Below are 17,263 nucleotides of genomic sequence, written 5' to 3' on the forward strand. Positions count from 1 at the left end.
AAGTCCAGATGTGCACATTTCCAAAAGTTCTGCCAATAGTTACGTGTCACTTCTAAAGATAGAGCTTTCTATGCAGTGAAAATGCATTCTGATGACAATTTAACTCTGACAAATGCCTAGTGAAGGATCAACTTCCAATTTTGGCACTTCTAGACACTTCCAGTTTGACTAAAGGCTTAATTATTCTTTCTCTCATAATTTATTTTTTAACACATAAAGGCTTATGCATCCAATTAATGAATTAAAAATGGATGGAGTCTTCCCTAGCATAGTTAGATTGTTAGTTTAAATATAATTATTTTGTTTTATTAATTAAAAGTATTTTATTGCATTAGGATATCTCTCACTCTCAACACAAATTGAGGAGACAATTTCTTATAAATAATGCATTGTAATATGTAATTGGGGCCACCATTATTTTGCAATAAAATTATGCTTTTGGTGCTAGCATTTGGAGTGCAGTGATTCTTGCCTTAATGTGTCATATTTTTTTGAATTTATGTTCATGAAATTGTGATTGACCCAAAAGTTTAGTGCTTTGTTTCTTGTTGTGCGATTCATTAATTTTGGTGTTTGCCATAGTTTTGACAAATTCCAATGACATATCTATGTTGAGAAGAAATCACTGAATTGTGCCTACATAACTTTTCATCTTGGATGAGCGCACTTTCCCTAGCCTTGTGATTTGATGAAGGGTGAGACATCATATGATCACTAAGTTTCTCACCGATGATTGCATCAGTGGAATCAAGGAAGTGTTTCTCGTTCTTTCATTTGTTACCTACTGATTTCTTTGAAAGCTTAACTTGCAGACATGTTGTTTTTTGTAGCATATGTCCATTAGGACTTCAATTTCATGTTATTTTCTTTAAAGTTTTGTTATTTTCTTTACTAACACCCCTTTTTAGAATAGGACTTCATTCTAGTTGTATTGTTAAATTTCATTCATGAAAAATATTTTAAAAAAACAAAAACATAATTCTTTTTGTGTGTTATTTCGAAATAGCATGTAGATTCTTCATCCTATCTAAAATCAAAATGAACCAGCAAAAGAATCCTTGTGAACAATCACATTTATCTTCAACTGAATGAATTCTAGTAGGTCACAAGATCAATCTAGAACCTTGGAGTTGATTCACAAAATCAACTTTTTAAGAGAGGAGTTCACAAGAATTCCTGTTATTTAGCATTGTACATAATGATAGATCAACACTTTAGCCCAAAATTTTTTTTGAGTCGAACTCCACTCAGCATACTCCTAGCCTTCTCCATCAAGGTCTTGTTCATTCTTTCTATAACTCCATTTTGATGTGGAGAATATAGAGTTGTCTTCTCTCTTTTAATAACACAATCTTTACAGAATGTGTCAAAATCATTGGAGCAATATTCACCACCATTATTTGTTCTCAAACATTTTATCTTCTTTCTAGTCTGCAACTCGACCATTTCTTTAAATTCTTTGAAATGATTAAAAACTTCAACTTTACTTCTAAGAAAATAAAACCATGTTCTTCTACTAAAATCATCAATGAAAGAAACATAACAAATAGATCTATCGATAGAAGGAACATCAACTAGACCAAATACATCCGAATGGATTAGATCCTAAATAGATTAGGACTTATGAGAAGTTGAGTAAAACTGAACATAGTTTTTTTTACCATGGATATTATGCTCACAAAAATCAAAATAAAGACTGCAGTCATTCAACCCATCAAGAGGGTTTTTATTTTTTAAGGTTCATAGACCCTTCTCACCAATGTGGCTAAGTTTTTGGTTCCATATCATAGTCTTCTCTGTAGATAACTTTTATTTAGTAGATAGAGCAGCCTTGGGTACCTAGAAACAATGACCATCTATTGAAAGATAAACTCTCTCATTCTCCAAGAAAGTAGACCTCTTCACGATCTTATCAGAAGTACTATTGCACTCACCTATGCATGCATCAAGCTAGTACAATGTACCCAATCTACTTCCTCTTGCTATTACCATAGCACTTCTCACCATTTTCACACTTGCTTCAGAAAACCATACATGCACACTTGCATCTATTAGTTTTCCAATAGATCAAAAATTCCTCACTAGTCTTGGGATATGCAAGACACCATCAAATCTTCTAATTCTTCCATTAGAAAATTTCACATGAATACTTCCATGAACAAAAATATCAAGAACTAATTTATCAGCCAAGTACACCTTACCACCATCAAACTTTTCATACTTACTAAGAAAATGTATATTAGGAGTCACGTGAAAAGATGCACATAACTCTATCAAGCATGCATTGTCTCCTGCAAAAGTGGCCAAGGCTACGATGAATGCATCTCCATCTTCCTTCTTGGACTCAAAATTAAAATCTTGCTTCTTCTTCTTCTTCTTCTCCTCCTCTTTTTAGTCCTTTCAAAAGTGTCCAAGTTTGCCACAATTCTAACAAATCACCTTGGACTTACCAAGAGATTTTGATCTCCCCTTATTCTTGGACTCAGAATGGCCATGCTACTATTCATTCTTTCCTTTTTCTTTTAGTCTTCCTTGAACACTCAAAGCCTCTCTTTCATTTAGATAGACCTTCCTTTCATCTCCTCAAAAAGTAGAAAACTAACAACATCATTCATCTTCAAGAAAACTAAATTTCTCCCTATAGCCATGACAAGGTTGTCCCATGAGTCTGGCAATGAATAAAGCAAGATTTTACACCTTTCTTCTTCATCCATCAACACCCCAACTAAGGCCCATTGAGTAACCAACATATTAAAACTTTCAAGATGCTTAGAAATCCATCTACCTTCTTCCATTCTCAAGGAATACAACTTTTTCCTCAAGAAAATCTTGTTCACAAGTGATTTCCTTTGATAGATCTCACTTAGCTTCTTCCAAAGTTTCTTCACAGTAGGTTATTTATGGACTTTAATTATAATTGATCTACAAGACACAATCTGATAGGAATTTTAGCTTTTCTATCTCTCACATCATACTTTGCAATTGAAGTTGGATATGTGAGCTTCAGCTTCTTTTCATTGACTACATCTCATAGAGCCCAATCAATTAATAGATCTTCCATCTTTAGGTTCCACATCTCAAAGTTTATGCCAGAAAACTTCTCTACATCAATCCTCCCTAATGTGCTTGCCATCTTTGCAATCTTTCAATATAGAAATAAAAACCTTTGCACAAGCTCCCACTCAAACCTTGATTAGCTCAAAAAACCTTATAGCCAACAAATAGAACCAAAACAACCTAGGCTTTGATACCACTTGTAAGGAAGAAAAGGTGCACAAAATTTCTTCCTAGACTAATCTTTGAGAGGACAATTATGCAAATTCAACTAACTATTGCAAAGATATCAAGAAATGCATAATAACTTAATCAAAATAACAATGAACTCATAACACAATGATTACCATGGGGAAAACCTTCTAGGAGAAAAACCCCACCCTCCAAAACCTATACAAAGCTTTCTCAAAGTTGAAAGATTACAATACACTTACAATGCAAGTTCTTATAGAAGCACATAACCACAACTTGAACTCGGACTCAGAATTGGACTCGGAGAGACACCTTCTAGAACCAATCTTGCAAATTAAACTTGTTGATTCAAACACCTCCCCATGCCCTCCTTTTATAGTGATTTTCCACTCAAAAACCATTTGTGGTTTTACAAAGCCATGTGCCAAAACCATGGGCAAAACAACCATGCCACATGTTACCCACTTGTAACTTGTAACTCCAAGAATACCATTTTCATCCATAATTTTGTCATCTAGTTTAGACTCCCATAAAAGACATATAATGAGTTGTTTACACTCTAAAAATAGCCTTTCTACATTTTTCTAGAGAATAGATGCATTTTTAACAACTCATACACCTTTTTCCAACTCATAAACATGTGGAAAACTACCCCAAACAATTTCTAGAGTTTTTGAGAAAAAACTTGCAAGGTTGAGACACAATTCTCAACACTATTGCTTTGCATTTTAGTCTACATTTAAATTTCTATGGAGTTAGGAAAAATCTCAATTATAAGTCAAGGGTAAATGTAAATGCCACTCAAAGGCATACAAGATCTATAAGATGCCACATTCGATAAGGATCACCATTGTCTGCCATATCTCTACCCAAATTATGGAGGTGATCATGCATTCTCATAATAAATCCTTACTCATGATGATAAGATCTTTCATCAAGAGAAAGTTGTAGTTCAATGAGGGACTTGTCTTTTAGGGTCTAAAGTGCATGCTCTGCTCTCCACTTGGAAGCTTTCGATACACTTATAGCCTTGCTCACATCTTTCCCTATTAAAAATAATTCTATGTCCATGAAGATCTATTTCTCATCCTCTTCTAGAGAATCATAGCTTATCTTAATTATTTCTTTTATGTCTTTCTGTTGCCTCGTCCTAACATCTAGCTACAAGTTCCAATAAGTCTTCTCACTATTGAAAACATGCCTACCCAATACTCAAAGAGCAAGAGGTAAACCTCCACACATTTTTACCAAGTTGTCTACCAAATCATCATATCCACTCTTACAAGATTTTCTATGAAATGTGTGCCAACAGAAGAGCTCTCTGCTATGCTATGGATTCATTTGTTTCATCTTATAGTGGACTCTTACTTCTACCTAAATAAGAAGCCTCTCATCATGGGTTGTGATAGTCACCACTCTTTTGGAAGTAAGAAAATTTAAGGGTACTAGGGCATCCAACTACTTCTAATAATCAACGTCATCTATAATTATAAGTAAACTTCATTTGTGGCTCTTTTGATGATTATCCTTGATGATATTAACTCCATCTTCTATATTAGTAGAAAAAATTTCTTCACATTAGTAAACAAATCATTAAGAAGCTTACACTGTAGTGAAGGTAATTTGCCTTTGACATCATTTTCCCACACATCAAATAGAATACTTAATCCATTAAATTTTGAATGTTTGTGATTGTGAAAGAAAGCCTAAGTTTGGAAACACTTCCAAATGCTAAATCTAATAGCAGAGATGATGCCGAAATTTATCTCACAAAACCTTAAACTACTACAAGCTAACTAAATACATATAGAAAGATTCAACTCATAAAAGAAAAACGCAAGATATAAATGGGAAACCCTTCTCGAGAAAAAACCCACCACTCCAAAGCTAGACTCAATTGTATTATTCAAAAAAATAGTTACAATACAATCTATAAAGCCATGACTCTCCAAGAGTATTTAGCTTAGATATCAAATCTAGAACAATTTATGTAGCATAACAACTCTCTTCAAACAATGCTCACACTCTCTTTATTTTCTACAACAATGCCTTGTACTTATAGAGTTTTCATACAAGAGGAAATAATTTCTACAACATCTACATTCAATATATCTATAATTTATTTTAGAAACTTCCTTATGCACACTCTTGCATAAAAACAAAGCATAATAGAATAAATCACCAAAAAATAGAAGATTTATGTTTTTCTACTCCAAGTCTTTATCCAATTTTTTTTAGCAACTTTCCATGAAACCATAAATAAAACATAAATCATGGTAAGGCCAAGTCACCTTATCCCAAAAAACTCCACTTGACAAAGACCTTACAAGAGTTACTGTATCATAGCACAAGCTCTAAGGCCCATAGAACCAACACACCATCTGAACTTCTCAGTCTTCACTAGCTTTGGCAATGCATCCACAACATTCTCCAAAGTTGCAACCTTTTCTAACTTCACCTTTCCATATTCCACCATATCATGAATAAAATGATACTATACATCAATATGCTTAGTTCTGGCATCAAATGTAGCATTCTTTGCTAAATAGATAGCACTTTGGCTGTCACAATAGATAGTAATCTATCCTACATCAAAACCAATATTAGAACACAATCTCTTAAGCCAAATGGCCTCTTTAGAAGCATGAGTAGCTGCCATGTACTCTGCTTCCATAGTAAACAAAGCAGCTATAGATTGTCACTTACTCATCCAACTAATTTCACCACCAAACATCATAAAATTATATCCACTGGTGGATCTTCTACTATCAATCTCACTTGCCCAATCTAAATCCACATATCCATGAATCCAAACAGAATGATGAGGTACAAAAGAGTTACCTTGAAAACACAAGCAATACTCAGATATGCCTCTCAAATATTTGAACACTCTCTCAACTGCATCCCAATGCATCGGTCTAGGATTAGCAATATATTGACTAAGGAATCCCACTGCTTGGGTAATGTCTAGTCTTGTATAGAACATAGCATACATTAAACTGCCAAAAACACTCACATAAGGTACTCGAGACATGTCCTCCATATTTTTAGGAGATTTTGGACAATCCTCCTTAGATAACTTTGTTCCATGTAATATTGGAACAACTAACTACTTGCAAGTTGTCATGCTGAATTTCTCCAACATAGAGTTAACATACTTCATCTGACTCATCCAAAGCTTTCTGCTAGCTCTATCTCTAATGATCTCAATGCCATTAATATATCTAGTTGTACCTAGATCTTTCATCTCAAACTATGCTGCTAACTGAGACTTCAAATTTGAAATCATTCTTATACCATTCCCAATAAATAACATATCATCCATGTATAGAACTGTGATAAGAATGTGACCATTTTCAGATTTTTAATACACACAATGGTTAGATTTAGATCTCAAAAATCCCAAGGATAACACATAGGTGTCAAAAATTTGATACCACATTCTAGGAGACTATTTCAAACCATATAGGGATTTCTTCAACTTACAAACAAGATTTTCTTTACTTTTTTCAAAAAAATACTCTTGTTGTGACATATAAATTTCCTCCTTCAAATCACCATGAAGAAATGTTGTCTTCACATCCAATTGCTCAACTTGAAAATCATAAGCTATTGCAAGTGATAAAAATAATGGATGTCAGCCTTGCTATGGGAGGGAATATTTCACCATCATCAAATCCCTCCACCTGTGAATAGCCCTTTGCAACCAACCATGCCTTATACTTCTCAACACTACCATTTGGACCCACTTTCTTCTTGAACACCCATTTACATCCAATAGGTTTTCATCCTTCAGGTAGAGGTACCAAATCCCATGTAGCATTCTTCTTCAATGCTATCATCTCTTCATTCATGGCTTCTATTGAGGAATCTGCATCATTCATACCCATAGCCTCTCTAACAATCATAGGCTTGTCATTGTTAGAAATCAAAGAAAATATACAACTAGAATCCAAAAAAGAATATCCAAACCTCTTAGGTGAATAACTAAATCTATTAGGTCATTTTCTATTATGAGTAGACCTCCTCAAAGTTTGAGGTTCAGGTTCTTGCTCTTCTTCAGAATTTCTAGAGTTGCTTAAGCTCTCCTCATTCTTAGGTCTATCAGGAGCGCGTAGTTCTTCTCCCTTAGATGTAGTAGGAAAATGAACTACTTCATTTTTATGCTTCTCTTCCTTCTCTAGCTGCAAAACAAATGTGGAAGGTTTCAGATCACAAAATATAACACTTCTACTATAGAGCACCTTCTTTGCAACTGGATCCCAAAGCATATAACCTTTCACACCAACTACATAGCCAATGAAGACACACTTATCTTCCTTGTTCTCTAAATTTGATCTTTTTACACTTGGCACATGAGCATATGCCTCACAACCAAAGACTCTAAGGTGTCTCAAAGAGGGCTTCTTATTAGACCACACTTCCATAGGTGTCTTCTCAACAAGTGCTGAAGTAGGAAACTTGTTAATTAAATAACATTCAGTGGCTACTACTTCAGCTCAAAAATTTTGTTGAAGACTGGCACCACTCAACAACTCCTATTCCTCTGCATCAATGTTCTATTCATCCTCTCTGACACTATATTTTGTTGTAGAGTGTATGGAGTTGTCTTATGTCTCTCAGTTCCATGATCCTTACAGATGCTATCAAATTCTGCTAAACAAAACTTACCACCATATCAATCCTCAAACACTTAATTTATCTACCAATCTAATTTTCAACCAAGGAATTAATTTCCTTAAACTTAATAAAAAATTTAGATTTACTTCTGAGGAAAGACACAAATGTCCTTCTACTATAATCATCTATGAATGAGACAAAATACAAAGATCTAGATATCGAAGGAACATTAACTATTCACCAAACACATCTAAATGAATATAATCCAAAACCCTAGAAGACTTGTGAGAATTGGAATAAAAGGAAACACAATGTTGTTTACCATAAATACAATGTTCATAGAACTCAAACTCCATATTACAAGCATCAAGGCCTTCAACAAGGCTTTTTTTTTTTAGGGCTCTAAGACCCTTCTCACCAATGTGACCAAGTCTTTGGTGCCATAAAAATGTCTTCTTAGTAGGGAGCTTCATTTCCATTGTATTAGCACTCTTGGGTACCCAAAAAGCATGGCCATTAGATGTAGAAACAATGGTCTTCTTCTTTTCTTGATCTATTGGTGATGATGAAGAATCTAAAGCCCTTTTCTTGGACTTCACAGAAGTGCTATTGCACTAAATTGTGCATGCATCCAACCTCTACAAGGTGCCAATCCTAAGACCCTTAGCAAGGACCATAGAACCTCTTGTCATCTTGCATCCATCACTCAAGAAAACAATCTACACACCCACATCACCAAGCTTGCTGACCAAATGTAGGTTTCTTACTAAACTAGGGATATGCAATACACCATGAATCTCCTTCACTCTACCATCAGGGAATTTGATCTTAACTCTACCATGACCAACAATATTCAAGTGAGAGTTATCACCTAGATACACCTTTCCACCATCAAACTCTTCATACTTTGAGAACCAATCTCTATGAGATTTCATATGGAAAGAAGCACCTAAATCTATCAACATAACATCTATTGATGTATGTGTTGCCAAGGCTGCAACAAAAGCATCGACATCATCTTGAGAAGATTTATCAGTATCAAAATTAGAGAAATCATTTTTTCCTTTCTTTTTCTTCTCCTCTTTGCAATCTCTTCAAAGATGACAAGGTTTTCCACAGTTCCAACATTTTGCCTTGGATTTTTTACTAGGAGACTTAGATCTCCCAAGAGATTTGGATTTTTCCTTCTTGTATTTTTTCTTTCCTTTCTCTTTTGATCTACCAAGAGAAACAAGGGCCTCCTTAGTCATCTTAGAGGACTTTCTTTACATCTCTTTAGATAACAGTTAACCAACCACATCCTCCAATTTTAAAGTGGTTCTCGTGCTTCCAATAGCTATAACAAGGTGATCTCATAAATTTGGCAAAGAACATAACATAAGAATGCATTTATCTTGATCCTCAATCTTATCAACAATAGAATTCAACTGAGCAATCAACATATTATATGCATTCAAGTGATCAGCAATAGAACCTCCTTCATCCATTCTTGAAGAATACAACTTATTTCTTAGAAATAACTTATTTACCAAGGATTTTCCTTGATAAATATCATCCAGATTTTTCCAAAGGCTAGCTGTAGTCTTCTCTTCATGAACATTCAAGAGTATAGAATAAGCTAGATAGAGTCTTATCAAACCCTTGGCTTTTTGTTTGCCTTATCCTAGTCTTCTTGCGATGTAATTTGAGGTTTTGTTGAAGAAACCGCATCTAATAGATCTCTATCTACAAGCATGTCCTCCATTTTAAGTATGTACAATACTTTCTTGATCAGTCACCAAAAACTAACAGTCTCCCACTTGGGGACTAATTAGGCTCCATAGTAAACAACAATCTCCCTCTTGGAGACTTATCCTATAGCTATGCCACTACTCCATGAGACTCCCACTGGATCAAACCACCCTAGACTCTGTTGTTTTTTTAGCCATGTTCAGTCTAGAAGACCAACTGAAGTTGAAGAGGAGTTCAACTTCTCCCTTGTTACTACCTTTGTCAACATATTTGTGGGATTTTCTTTTGTATGTATCTTATCTAGCTTTAACTGTCCATCCTCCAAAATTGACCGAATGAAATGGTACCACAATTGTATGTGTTTTTTCTTTGAATGTAGAGCTGAATTCTTGGTAAGATGAATGACACTCTAACTATCTACAAAAAATAATTATCCTTCTGAAGATGTCCCAATTCTTCCAAGAAGAACTAAAGCCATATCATCTCCTTAGCTTTCTCTATAGCAGCAACATACTCTACCTCTATAGTGGATAGAGCATTAATCTTTTGTAACCTAGAAACCCAGCTCATGGCTGCTCGACCAATAGTAAAGACATAACCTATAGTACTCTGCCTGGTATCAATATCCCATACCAAATTAGAGTCAACATAGCCCTATAAATTAGTAGTAGAGTCCCCAAAATGTAAACACTTATTGGATGTTCCTCTCAAATATCCGAGAATCCATTTGACTACATTCCAATACTCAATTCCTAGATGAATCATATATTTGGTAATGATGCCCATTGCATGTGCAATATCTGGCCTAGTACATACCATGGCATACATCAAGATTCTTATAGCTAAAGTATTGGGTACCTTGGACATCTTATCCTCCTCTTTTTGTGTCTTGGGACACATCTCCTTAGTCAACTTCAAATGACTAGGTAAAGGTGTCCTGACAACTTTAGCATTCTCCATAGAGAAACATTGCAACACCTTCTCCATATAATCAACCTAAAATACCATCAATGTTTTTTTCTTCCTATCTCTATAAATCTTCATACCAAGGATTTATTTTTCGACCCCCAAATCCTTCATAGCAAATGCATGTCCTAACTGGCATTTCAGCCCCTTAATGTGATCCATGTTAGACCCAACTACAAGCATATCATCAACATATAAACATAAAATAATGTAGTTGTCATCATCCAATCTCTTAAAATAAACACAATGATCTAAATGACACCTATTGTATCCATGCTCATGCATAAAACTGTCAAATAGCAAGCACCATTGTCAAGGTGTTGCTTCAAGCCATATAAACTTTTCTTCGATTTGCACACTAAGTCCTCCTTACCTTTGACCACACATCCCTATGGTTGAGCAATATATATCTCCTCATCCAATCACCATGAAGGAAGGTTATTTTAATATCAAGCTACTCTAAATGAAAATCTTCAGTAGCCACAAGACTTAAAATGGTGCGGATAGAAGTCATCTTAACAATAGGAGAGAATATCTCACCAAAATCAATGCCCTTCTTTTGTGCAAATCCTTTCACAACTAACCTAGCTTTACATTTTTTCTTACCTCCATCCTCTTTTTTTAACCTATAAACCCACTTATTTTGTAAATTGTTTTACCTGCATGTAACTTGCACAAATCCCATGTCTTATTCTTCAACAAAGAGTCCATTTCATCTTTCATTGTAGACTCCTACTAAATCTTAGTGTTTACTTACATAGCTTCATCATAACATTCAGGTTCACTAGCATCTATTAATAAAATAGAATACCAAGAGGGAGAAAATCTTTCTGGAGGTCTAATTTTTCTTGTTGACTACCTAACATTCATTGATGTGTGTGGTATTTTTTGTTGTGATTTTTGCACATCATGAGGAATGGTTGGAACATCATCTTTTGGAGTATAATCTAGCACTATATAATCATCTTCTTCCTTCTCATGTTGTTGCAATAGATCTTTGTACAAAACTTTCTCATTGAATATGACATCCTTACTTCTTACAATTTTATGACTTTCAAAATCCCAAAGCCTATAACTAAATTCATTAATGCCATATCCAAAAAATACACATTTCTTTGACTTAGCTTCTAGCATGGTTCTATTTTTAGAATCTATGTGAGAAAATGCTTTACAACTAAAGGTTTTGACAACACAATAACTCACCTTCTTACCAGTACATGCTTCCTTTGGAATACCGGAACCCAAAGGACTGGAGGGACCTTTACTTATCAAATATATAACAATATTGATAGCATCTGCCCACATGTATAAGGGTAACCCAACATGCAACCTTAGGCTCCTTGCTCGCTCCATTATAGTACTGTTCATGCATTCAACTAGTCCATTTTCCTGTGGCATCATTGGAATAGTTTTCTATCTACGAATACCATTAGTGGAGCAATAATCTTCAAATTGATGACAACAATACTCACCACCATTATCAAATCTGAGACATTTTAATTTCTTACTTGTCTCATTTTCAACTAGGCATTTCCATTTCTTAAAAGTTTTTAATATGTCAGATTTCTATCTAAGAAAATAAACCCATACTTTTCTAGTTGTGTCATCAATAAATGTAACATAATAATGAGAGCCAACAAGTAAAGATACCTGAGTTGGTCCCCATACATCAGTATGCACAAGCTCTAATTTCTCCTTTTTATTTTCCTTCTCAGTCTTCACAAAACTCACTCTCTTTTGTTTTCGATACACAACTTTCAAAGAAATTCATATTAGTACATTTCAGATCTGGTAAATTTTTTTTTTGAATAAAGTACTTTCGTACCTTTCTCACTCATGTGCCTAAGTCTGTTGTGCCATAGTGCTATATGAAAATCTATAGTAGCTATTTGTTCTCCTTACTCAACTGTAGCAATTGTTTCTGAATATTCATTTTTCTCTGAAATAATTTAAAAAGTAAGAACAATATTACCTGTACAAAGATATAAGGTGCCTACATTCACACAGTTTTCTACTACAAGGGAACTTTTGAAACCTTCCAATTTTTATCATTAAAAGTAACTACACAACCCTCATCACCGAGTTGCCCTACTGAAATTAAATTCCTACTCAGCCTAGGAACATGTCTTACCTCATGTACTAGCTATTGATTCACATTTTGTAAGTTAATCTTAACTTTTCCCTTTCCAACAATTTGATTGGGTTCATTATCCCCGAAATAAATAAGTCCAAAATCCCCTTAGACATAATCAATGAAATAGCCTCTATGAGGCGTAGCATGAAATGAAGCACCAGAATCTAAAACCCATGAATCATCAACACTTTCTAAAGGTAGAAGCAAAACATCCTCCTTGGATTTGTTACTTACCACATTTGCCTCCTTATCTCCATCTAATTTTTGTCCTTCATTTTTGTTTTGATTCCAACAATTTTTTTTTTGTTCCCTAGTTTTCCACAGTACCAGAAGTCATTCAGTCCTCTTGATTGAGACATCCTCCCCTTTGACTTTCCTCTTGATTTTTATGATTTCTAGAATTACTTCCTCTCTTAGTCGTTATGCCTCTGCTTTGTGTATTCAAAGCACTTACTAATGTAGATTCACCTGAGGTTTTCTTATGAGTTTCTACACTCAAAAAACACCAATCACATCATTATATTTTAAGGTACTATATCCAAAAAAAAAATTACTCAAAACCATTACCAAGCCATTCAAACTTTCAAACAAAGAACACAAAATCAAGAGAGCCCTTATTTCTTTATCAAAATTGATACCCACAGAGGATAACTAAATAGTAATAGTATTAAACTCATTTGAATGATCTACAATAGATCCACCATCTACCATTTTCATATTAAAAAAATGCTTCATTAAAAATACATTTTTTGAAGTGGAGGGCTTTTCATACAATTTTGCTAGGGTTTTCATCAATTTTTCTATTGTCTTAGCTTTTGCAAGATTAAATGTCACTGATGGTGCTAGGCATAATCAAATACTTCCAAGTGCCTTTCTGTCCAAAAGATCATGTTCATCATTTGACATAGATCCCTGATTCTTGGCTTTGCCTTCCACCAGCTTTCATAAATCCTTTTGATAAAGATAGTCTTCCATTTGCATCTTCCATAACTAGAAGTTCTGCCCACTAAACTTATCAATCCTCAGCTTACCCTTGTTTCCCATCACTCCCACTCAACCATGAAACTTTTTTGTAGAGGATAACTGAAAAACAACCTTGCTCTGATAGCACTTGTTAGGAATAAACCATGAACATAAATAACAATTAAATACAAATATAACCAATATCAAAAAATAATAGACCACATAGAAAAGAACACGAAACACCAAGATTTAATGTGGCTCACCCAATCCCTAGCTACATCCACCAAATAGCAAGACCGATATTATTACAATCCAGTAATTACAACTTGATTATAATCTGTAATCCCTTATAGCTCAATACCACTGCAAGAATGAATTTTTGCATCACAACTATGAAACAATCCCTAACCCTAAGCCCTTTTATACAAGTATTCAACCGCTTTAGGGTTATAATTAATAATCACATGTCGGCCTAAAATCCTGATAAAATAGGGCCCAAAAAAATATTTCGTCTCCAAGCTCCAAAGAATTTATGAAGTATGTATAATACTTTCCTGATCAGTCACCACAAACTAATAGAAACTTCCTTATGCACAACGTTGCATAAAAATAAAGCATAATAAAATAAATTACCAAAAGTAAGAAGATTTATGCTTTTCTATTCCAAGTCTTTTTTTGTGGAAGAATCCAATTTTATTTAGAAACTTTCCATGAAAACATAAATAAAACAATAAATCATGGTAAGACTGAGTCACCTTATCCCAACAAATTGAACAAATCTTTGACAAGAGTGCTCTTCCCAAACCCTCCCATTCCATAGATTCCAATTATTCTATCTCTCATCTCCCCATTGCTTTGGTAATGACATTTGAAATCTTTCACAAGATAATCAAGTCCCACAACATATTTCACAACTTCCAAAGGATGATGTTAAATAATGGCATTAAATAATGGAATGGATGATGAGTCTTCATCTTCATCTACTATTCAATCTGACATGGTTGCTCTTTGCACAAAAATCGTAAGCTCCAACAGCAATCTCTGAAATCGCAGTGCTCTCACTAAATTATTTTCATTCAGCAGTAAATTTATAGTGAAACACTAAGAAATACTTTATACAAATGAACCGTTCCAAAGATTATAAGAAATCGCAAAACAAAAACTGAAATAGTGGAAAGGTTGATGAGAAAATATACATATCTAGTTTGATACCTATAATTTCTCAATGCAAGTCATTGAAGGAGCATCTGAAACAATCATCTCCTTCAGTCCTTCCAATTCTTCTATACCCATTACGTTCCACAGCTTCAAACATCCAACAATGATAAAGCTCTCTAGGCATATTAAAGATTCAAAGCCTTGTGTGCCTTGTAGCCTTGGGCAACTACCAATGAAAACTCTCTTTAGCCCTTTCAATTCTTTAAAACCAATTCCTCCCTTTAGCTCCTCACATTGCTCAATCTAGATTATTTTCAACCCCTTCAATTGTTCAATAGCTTTTATATTCTTTAGCTTCGGACAATTTGACATTGAGATCCTCTTCAACCCCTTCAATCTTTCAATAGCTGATATATCCTTCAGCTCCCAAAACTTGTTAATATAGATCCTGTTCAGACACCTAAAATGCCCAAAATTAGGAAACTTACTCATAACATTGCAACCTTTTATGTAGACCATTTCAAGCTGCACCAAATCACTGCACAATACTTTTCTTAACCCTTCACAAGCGATCAACACTAAACATTCCAGTGGAGTTACCTCTATTAAATCCACTGCAATTACATCCTTCATAGAATAATGCTTTAGGGATTTAAGGGAAGGAAAAACCTGTCCACTTATTGAGACTTTCCTTGTAGATAATCAACTAGACAGAGTTATGGCTTCAAGGCATCTCATAGGGAACAAATCACCATCAATTTTCTTTCCCCTGTTAACGTGAATTCCCTGCTTAAATGTTTCAACCTTAAAGTTTTCAAACTGGTTAGTTTTGTTTGAGATCTTAGAAAGCAACCGAAAGGTTGTAGCTATTTATCCCATAAATCCACATATAGAGTTTCAAGATGTTTTAGCATTCCAATCAAGCTCAACAGATTGTTTGAAGGATTGCGAAGCATATATAGCTGTTTTAGCTTGAGTTGAACCTGAAATTTACAATCACTTTAGTTGAATCTATTGCTTTTGAATGGTAAAAAGTCTTAGAAGAATGAACTTTTAGCAGATTCTACTAGAAGGGAGTTTTTTTATCAAGAAAAGGAATGTACCTGGTCGTCCCTTTGCCACAATCTTGCAGGTGATACTCCATAAAGTCTTAAAGACTGCAAATTTTATAGAGGAATCCACTTAGGAATATACTTATCATAGCTACCATAGGGATTTGTAATTTGAAGCCATTGTAAATTAGTGAATGTGTTTGAAATCTCCAGAAGATATATCGATTCTCGAGAATAATCCTTAAAATATCTGAAATCCTTTTCTTTTTCTATTGTTATAATGATTTGCATTTTACTGTGCATTTAAATTTCTATGAAGTTAGAATAAGTCATATATAAATATTTAATTATCGTATAGAAAGGAAATCATTTTGATAAGCATGAAATCAAGGGCACTCAAACACATACAAGATCTATATAATGCCACGGCTGAGCTGGATTAGCATTGTTTGCCATATCTCTACCTAGGTCATGAAGGTGGTCATGCATTGTCAAAAATAATCTTGGCTCATCATCATCATCATCAACATAAGGATCAAAATGAAGTTGTAGTTCAAGGAGGTACTTGTCCTGGAGAGTCTGAAGTGCATGTTCAGCTGTCCACTTGGAAGCCTTGAAGAGCTTATTAAAAAAATGTTAGACATATTTCTATGAGGACTATCAAGATACTAGTAAATAAAATTAAAGTTTTCTTTGCTAATGTTGTCCACAAATAGAAAAACTTATATATGGTCAAAAAGATCAGATGTGTGAGATTATGAGTATAATTTTAGAGATGCTCACTTGATCATTTGTAAACATAGTGATGAAGTCGAGAAATCATGTCGAAAGATAATAAAAATGTGTAAAGAGACAAAAATGGTGGGAAAATGGGCTTACAAATTCTTAGGATCATTTTCAAACCATTTAGTGAGACAAAATTTGTAGGAATTTTAATGTGCAAAATAACCCACATAGGTTTTTTTTTAAAGTACATTTTCAAATTCTTCATAACCTACTCGAGTTTTGAAATGAAAAACATATATTTTCAAATTCTTAATAACTCATATTAGTTATAAAGACATAAAAATACATGCTTCTAAATTACACATACTCTCTCTCTCTCTCTCTCTCTCTCTCTCTCTCTCTCTCTCTCTCTCTATATATATATAGACAGATAGATTGATTGATTGATTTATGTATAATATATGTCTACATTTGTAAGTATGCAAATATAACATCTATATATATTTATATTTATATAGATAACTGTATATATTTTGGTATGCATTTTTTATTCTTATTTTTTCATCTCTCTCATCTCCCTTCTACAGGATCAATGTCTCTATCTATTTTGAATTGGATGTGTGAGGTAAAGCTTTGATTATTTGTTTCACCACATGATTATAATGTT

The 17,263-nt window shown here is 34.1% G+C and overlaps 1 pseudogene; it reads right to left on the bottom strand.

The window, feature by feature from the left end:
* Window positions 1-4,047: 4,047 nt before the first annotated feature.
* LOC149541650 (disease resistance protein RUN1-like) lies at window positions 4,048-15,002 on the bottom strand (annotated as a pseudogene).
* Between the last annotated feature and the right edge of the window lie 2,261 nt (window positions 15,003-17,263).

The sequence above is a fragment of the Cupressus sempervirens genome, chromosome 8 (genome assembly GCF_028749045.1).
Source record: "Cupressus sempervirens isolate cs-2001-9-10 chromosome 8, ASM2874904v1, whole genome shotgun sequence".
In the NCBI taxonomy this organism is placed as follows: Eukaryota; Viridiplantae; Streptophyta; class Pinopsida; order Cupressales; family Cupressaceae; genus Cupressus; species Cupressus sempervirens.